Below are 6,544 nucleotides of genomic sequence, written 5' to 3'. Positions count from 1 at the left end.
TCATTGATCTTCTCTTTTGTTCACACTGACCAATTATTATTATGATTGGTCAGAAACTAGCAAATCATGAAGATAATTGGAAAGTGTAAGACTGCATTAACAAAGTGCGTATTTTTTTTAGTTTTTTTTAAATATCCATGCAATTTTACAAAGCCTTTCAGCTGTAATCTGATATTCATTTTACTATTCATTGGGTTACAGCTGTAATAGTTTGTAAAATGCAGGGGTAATTTAAATAAACTGGCGTTCTTCAGATGGGTTTTTCTTTCCAGCATTTAAAAAACACAACAAAAACGTGGAATGTGAGTCCAGCCGAAATGAGCCTTTAATGAGGGTATATTAAGATTAGTCTCGAGACTCTAGAGCAGAGTGAGCTTTAAATATGGCCCTGCATGTGCTATTTATATTACTGGTGCCTTCCTATGTGGCAGAGGGGTCTTTGGGTCCCCTCAAACCTCTGTATCACGATGTTCTGCAGCAGATGAGAAGTGTGTTAGGAGATTCCGCAGCAGCTATGGTGTGTATTATGATGTTCTGCAGCAGCTGAGATGTATATTATGATGTTCTGCAGCAGCTGAGATGTGTATTATAAGGTTCTGCAGCAGCTGTGGTGTGTAGTATGATATATATAGTAAACAATAACTCTACAGACCAGATATAAATAGTTTTTATATTTAGGAATAATTTGCCATTGAATAGAATATATGACAACATCCAGGACTGGAGATGTCGCTGTTCTCAGGATCACCGCACATGGTGGGACCAGTGTTCCTATGCAGCAGATGAGGAATCCTCCGATCATGATGGACGTGACCTGGAAGTGACTTTTATAGATTTCTGAAAAGAGAAAGAGAACATGTTATTATATCACATCTATGGATTCATGATCAAAAGTAAATACAAACTGGAAACTAAAAGGAAGATATTCTAATATTGACTTACTTGTAGTTCAGGTCGTCCTGATCGAAAATTGCTCAATTATTTTCAGACTTTGAGATTCCTTCTGGAAAAAGGAGAAAATATAAATAATTTCTATGTCACATACAATGAACATCTCATAGGACGCAGATAGAAGAGGGAATAGGTGACTTACCGTCTGGTGTTTTTGGGATCTCCCTGTTCATAGCCCTTCATGCTTGATGAGATGAGACCAAATCTGATGGTAAACTAAAGAGAGACCAAATTGTCAGGAAAATAATGATGATTATTTTTTTCAGCTTTAATAAAAATACAATATTAATGTATCTGCGGTCTCTTACCTGGGCTGGAATATAAGATGGTCCCTTCCCCTGTCAGCGCCATATTTTTCACTTTTTCTTGAAGCTTTTAGCTATTTTTAGTGCTTCATTGGAAGCAGCGGGCACGACACAGGGGGCATCGAGGGTTGGAGCGGAGCCAGGTAGAAATGCAGCCCTGATGGAAGTTATGGGAGCACGGCAGCACTGTGATCTGCTCCCCGATCTCATATTCAGTCATACAGATGATACATGACTGCGCCTCCTCTTCAGATGTTACATTTCTTGTTGGGAGGTTCTGGATTTGCAGCGTTCTCCTGCCGGGCCGTGGCGTTGCCTGTGGCGTTGCCTGTGGCGGTGTTGGCAATAAATTCACCCCCCGCCGTGTAATCAGCGTGTGATATAAATAATTAGGATTTTGAGGGTGTTCTGGAGAGCTGATTGGAATCTCCCTGGGGCTGCGGTTTGGTGGAATATGACTTGGTCCTGGAATGTCATATTCAGGTCTGGCTGCAGATCCACCTGCTTGACGGCTGCTCTCTCCTGTTCTCCTGGAGGGCTCCGCAGGGACGGGTCTTTGTGGAGAGCGGCTTCGCTCCCTGGTCTCTACTTGTCCCCTGCGCCGCGGAGGATCTCTGGTCCGTCCCCCTGTCCTCGCAGTGACAGCATTTGTGGCTCTTTGGGTAGACCTCAGTCTTTCAATGAGTATGGCCTGACCTAGAAAGAAATTACACATTTTAAAATATAATAAATTATATCACTGTTTGGCCATAGGGACGGACCCTGCTGCTGCTATGGGGTTTAGGGGGAGGGGAACCTCAGCATAGATTAGTGTTACTTTGGGATGAGTAAATCTGCGCTGTACATCTCTTTTCTGTAGACATCACAAGGCAGGGGTAGAACTGGGCTGAAGGTAAAACTGTCCCCAAGGGATAGGAATGGGAGGTGGAGAATGCGCTGTCTGTCCTAAAACATTGCCCAACAGACCCCGGGGATAACCCCTCCCAGGAAAGCTCCTCTATGGGGGGAATATTGTCTATCTCTATCTAAACATTTCACTTACCTTGATTTTCCGGTCGGCTCAGCCATGCGTCATTGTCAGCGATCAGCTGACGCAGCTCTCGGGCGCTCATGGCTTAGTAACCTCCGAAGCTGGGTTGTTGGAAAATTGGAGAACTAAGTTCTCAGGTGGCCCCGGTGTTATTGGGCCTTGATCAAAGATCAATAAGAAGCTCGGGAAGTAAACACTAGATATGTAACACAAACTAGTTCACTCTTCCACAAACCAAAATGAAGTATCAGCAAAAGCATCAACTCAGGAAATGGCGCTGATGTCACAGTGCTCAGGCCTTCTATAACTTGAAGACATTATGACATCATATGTGTGACCTCACAATCCACGCCTCATCATATCTCTGTGACATCACAGTACTCAGGTGGCCATGTTGCTTGCTGCCAACTACTGAATATCTGATAAACTGCACCATATTGTGGAATGGAAATATGTCATTTATTATAATACTATATATATATTTACATTGGACAAAAGACTTTAATATAAGTTTGTGAAAAGCAGATAATTCACCTGCTGGTAGATATATTGTATAATGTATCTCCTACTGCCAATTTTAAGTATAGTAAAAGTCACTAGAAGTTCTGTTCTGTGAATAGAGATTAGTGAATCGTTTTTAGACAAATCAAATTGGGTCCGAACTTCCTAAAAGTTTTGGATTTGGCAAATTTCAAAACTTCTGGGGTTTACGGTGCACAAATCGCAACAAAATGGCCATTTTACAAATTAGAAAAAGGATTACATGACCTGGGGTGGGCTTCCCCATAATGCCTTGCAGGCAGCCGTCAAAAGACGCACTGTGGTTATCCCTCCCTCTACTCATATATATGTTGATGTCACTGTGACATTACATACTGGCTGGCGTTAAAGACCTTATAATGGGTTGGATTTAACTTGGATACAGTCCTAAAAGACAGCAGGGAGTCAGACACAAGATTTCAAGGCAATTGGGGCACTTTCGATACACGATAAATATATTTGGACCATATTTGAATCGGGCGGTCGATTCTACCAAATCAGACCCACAACAAATATTGGAAAATCTGCTCATCTCTATCTGTGACCAAAAGCACAAGGCCACAGGTGACACCTAATATTCTTTATAATTTATAGTAGGGGCTACATGATTCCTTATATACATCCCAGCTACTGCAGAACCTCTTTTTGAAGAGTAAGGGGGAGATTCCTGTTCACCATTAAGTGATATGCAGCATCTTCATCCTTTTCATAAAGGTCTGCTGCAGCTGAGGTGTGTATTATGATGTTCTGCAGCAGCTGAAGTATTATGATATTCTGTAGCTGATGTGTGTCTTATGAGGTTCTGCAGCATCTGAGGTCTGTATTATGTGTGTGTTATGATGTTCTGCAGCAGCTGGGGTATGTATTCTAATATTTCTCAGAAGCTCAGGTGCGTATTATGAGGTTCTGCAGCAGCTGTGGTGTGTATTATGAGGTTCTGCAGCAGCCGTGATGTGTATTATGAGGTCCTGTAGCAGCTGTGGTGTGTATTATGATATATATAGTAAACAATAACTCCACAGACCAGATATAAAGATGGTAAATAGTTTTTATATTTAGGAATAATTTGCCATTGAATAGAATATGTGACAGCATCCAGGACTGGAGATGTCGCTGTTCTCAGGATCACCGCACATGGTGGGATCAGTGTTCCTATGCAGCAGATGAGGAATCCTCCGATCATGATGGACGTGACCTGGAAGTGACTTTTATAGATTTCTGAAAAGAGAACATGTTATTATATCACATCTATGGATTCATGATCAAAAGTAAATACAAACTGGAAACTAAAAGGAAGATCTTCTAATATTTACTTACTTGTAGTTCAGGTCGTCCTGATCCAATCGCTCAATTATTTTCAGACTTCGAGATTCCTTCTGGAAAAAGGAGAAAATATAAATTATTTCTGTTGCACACAATGTCCATCTCATAGGACGCAGATAGAAGAGGGAATAGGTGACTTACCGTCTGGTGTCTTTGGGATCTCCCTGTTCATAGCCCTTCATGCTTGATGAGATGAGACCAAATCTGATGGAAAACGAAAGAGAGACCAAATTGTCCAGAAAATGATGATTTTTTTTTTTTTGCAGCTTTAAAAATAATAATACAATATTAATGTATCTGCGGTCTCTTACCTGGGCTGGAATATAAGACGGTCTCTTCCCCTGTCAGCGCCATATTCTTCACTTCCTTCTTGAAGCTTTTAGTTATTTTTAGTGCCTCATTGGAAGCAGCGGGCACGACACAGGGGGCACTGAGGGTTGGAGCGGAGCCAGGTAGAAATGCAGCCCTGATGGAAGTTATGGGAGCACGGCAGCACTGTGATCTGCTCCCCGATCTCATATTCAGTCATACAGATGATACATGACTGCGCCTCCTCTTCAGACGTTACATTTCTTGTTGGGAGGTTCTGGATTTGCAGCGTTCTCCTGCCAGGCCGTGGCGTTGCCTGTGGCGGTGTTGGCAATAAATTCACCCCCCTCCGTGTAATCAGCGTGTGATATAAATAATTTGGATTTTGGGGGTGGTCTGGAGAGCTGATTGGAATCTCCCTGGGGCTGCGGTTTGGTGGAATATGACTTGGTCCTGGAATGTCATATTCAGGTCTGGCTGCAGATCCACCTGCTTGACGGCTGCTCTCTCCTGTTCTCCTGGAGGGCTCCGCAGGGACGGGTCTTTGTGGAGAGCGGCTTCGCTCCCTGGTCTCTACTTGTCCCCTGCGCCGCGGAGGATCTCTGGTCCGTCCCCCTGTCCTCGCAGGGACAGCATTTGTGGCTCTTTGGGTAGACCTCAGTCTTTCAATTAATATGGCCTGACCTATAAAGAAATTACACATTTTTAAAATCTAATAAATTATATCACTGTTTGGCCATAGGGACGGACCCTGCTGCTGCTGTGGGGCTTAGGGAGAGGGGAACCTCAGCATAGATTAGTTTTACTTTGGGATGAGTAAATCTGCTCTGTACATCACTTCTCTGTAGACATCACAAGGCAGGGGTAGAACTGGGCTGAAGGTAAAACTGCCCCCAAGGAATAGGAATGGGAGGTGGAGAATGCGCTGTCTGTCCTAAAACATTGCCCAACAGACCCCGGGGATAACCTCTCCCAGGAAAGCTCCTCTATGGGGGGAATATTGTCTATCTCTATCCAAACATTTCACTTACCTTGATTTTCCGGTCGGCTCAGCCATGCGTCATTGTCAGCGATCAGCTGACGCAGCTCTCGGGCACTCATGGCTTAGTAACCCCACGGGGTTGTTGGAAAATTGGAGAACTAAGTTCTCAGGTGGCCCCGGTGTTATTGGGCCTTGATCAAAGATCAATAAGAAGCTCGGGAAGTAAACACTAGATCTGTAACACAAACTAGTTCGCTCTTCCACAAACCAAAATGAAGTTTCAGCAAGAGCATCAACTCAGGAAATGGCGCTGATGTCACAGTGCTCAGGCCTTCTATAACTTCAAGACATTATGACATCATATGTGTGACCTCACAATCCACGCCTCATCATATCTCTGTGACATCACAGCAGTCAGGCGGCCATGTTGTTTGCTGCCAACTACTGAATATCTGATAAACTGCACCATATTGTGGAATGGAAATATGTCATCTATTATAATACTATATATATATATATATATATATATATATATATATATAGGACAAAGATTTTAATATAAGTCACTAGAAGTTCTGTTCTGTGAATAGAGATTAGTGAATCGTTTTTACACAAATCAAATTGGGTCCGAACTTCCTAAAAGTTTTGAATTTGGCAAATTTCAAAACTTCTGGGGTTTGCGGTGCAGAAATCGCCACAAAATGGCCATTTTACAAATTAGAAAAAGGGTTACATGACCTGGGGTGGGCTTCCCCATAATGCCTTGCAGGCAGCCGTCCAAAGACGCACTGTGGTTATCCCTCCCTCTACTCATATATATGTTGCTGTCACTGTGACATTACATGCTGGCTGGCGTTAAAGACCTTATAATGGGTTGTATTTAACTTGGATACAGTCCTAAAAGACAGCAGGGAGTCAGACACAAGATTTCAAGGCAATTGGGGCACTTTCGATACACGATAAATATATTCGGACCATATTGAATCGGGCGGTCGATTCTACCAAATCAGATCCAAAACGAATATTGGAAAATTTTCTCATCTCTATCTGTGACCAAAAGCACAAGGCCACAGGTGACACCTAATATTCTTTATAATTTATAGT

At 42.8% G+C, this 6,544-nt stretch overlaps 2 long non-coding RNA genes across 2 annotated transcripts; both read right to left on the bottom strand.

Annotated features, from left to right (window-relative positions):
* Positions 1 to 656: 656 nt before the first annotated feature.
* On the bottom strand, positions 657 to 2,613 carry LOC142658827 (uncharacterized). Its single transcript, XR_012850196.1, has 5 exons — positions 2,299 to 2,613; positions 1,260 to 1,952; positions 1,094 to 1,167; positions 943 to 1,003; positions 657 to 837 (listed from the first exon to the last, which is right to left on the bottom strand). It is a non-coding gene; the product is annotated as an uncharacterized LOC142658827 (long non-coding RNA).
* A 1,287-nt stretch (positions 2,614 to 3,900) lies between these two features.
* On the bottom strand, positions 3,901 to 5,692 carry LOC142658826 (uncharacterized). The gene is made up of 5 exons (XR_012850195.1): positions 5,490 to 5,692; positions 4,461 to 5,142; positions 4,291 to 4,353; positions 4,144 to 4,202; positions 3,901 to 4,044 (listed from the first exon to the last, which is right to left on the bottom strand). It is a non-coding gene; the product is annotated as an uncharacterized LOC142658826 (long non-coding RNA).
* Between the last annotated feature and the right edge of the window lie 852 nt (positions 5,693 to 6,544).

The sequence above is a fragment of the Rhinoderma darwinii genome, chromosome 8 (genome assembly GCF_050947455.1).
Source record: "Rhinoderma darwinii isolate aRhiDar2 chromosome 8, aRhiDar2.hap1, whole genome shotgun sequence".
In the NCBI taxonomy this organism is placed as follows: domain Eukaryota; kingdom Metazoa; phylum Chordata; class Amphibia; order Anura; family Rhinodermatidae; genus Rhinoderma; species Rhinoderma darwinii.
The sequence above is the reverse complement of the archived record's forward strand: the minus strand, read 5'-3'. Positions and strand labels throughout refer to the sequence as shown.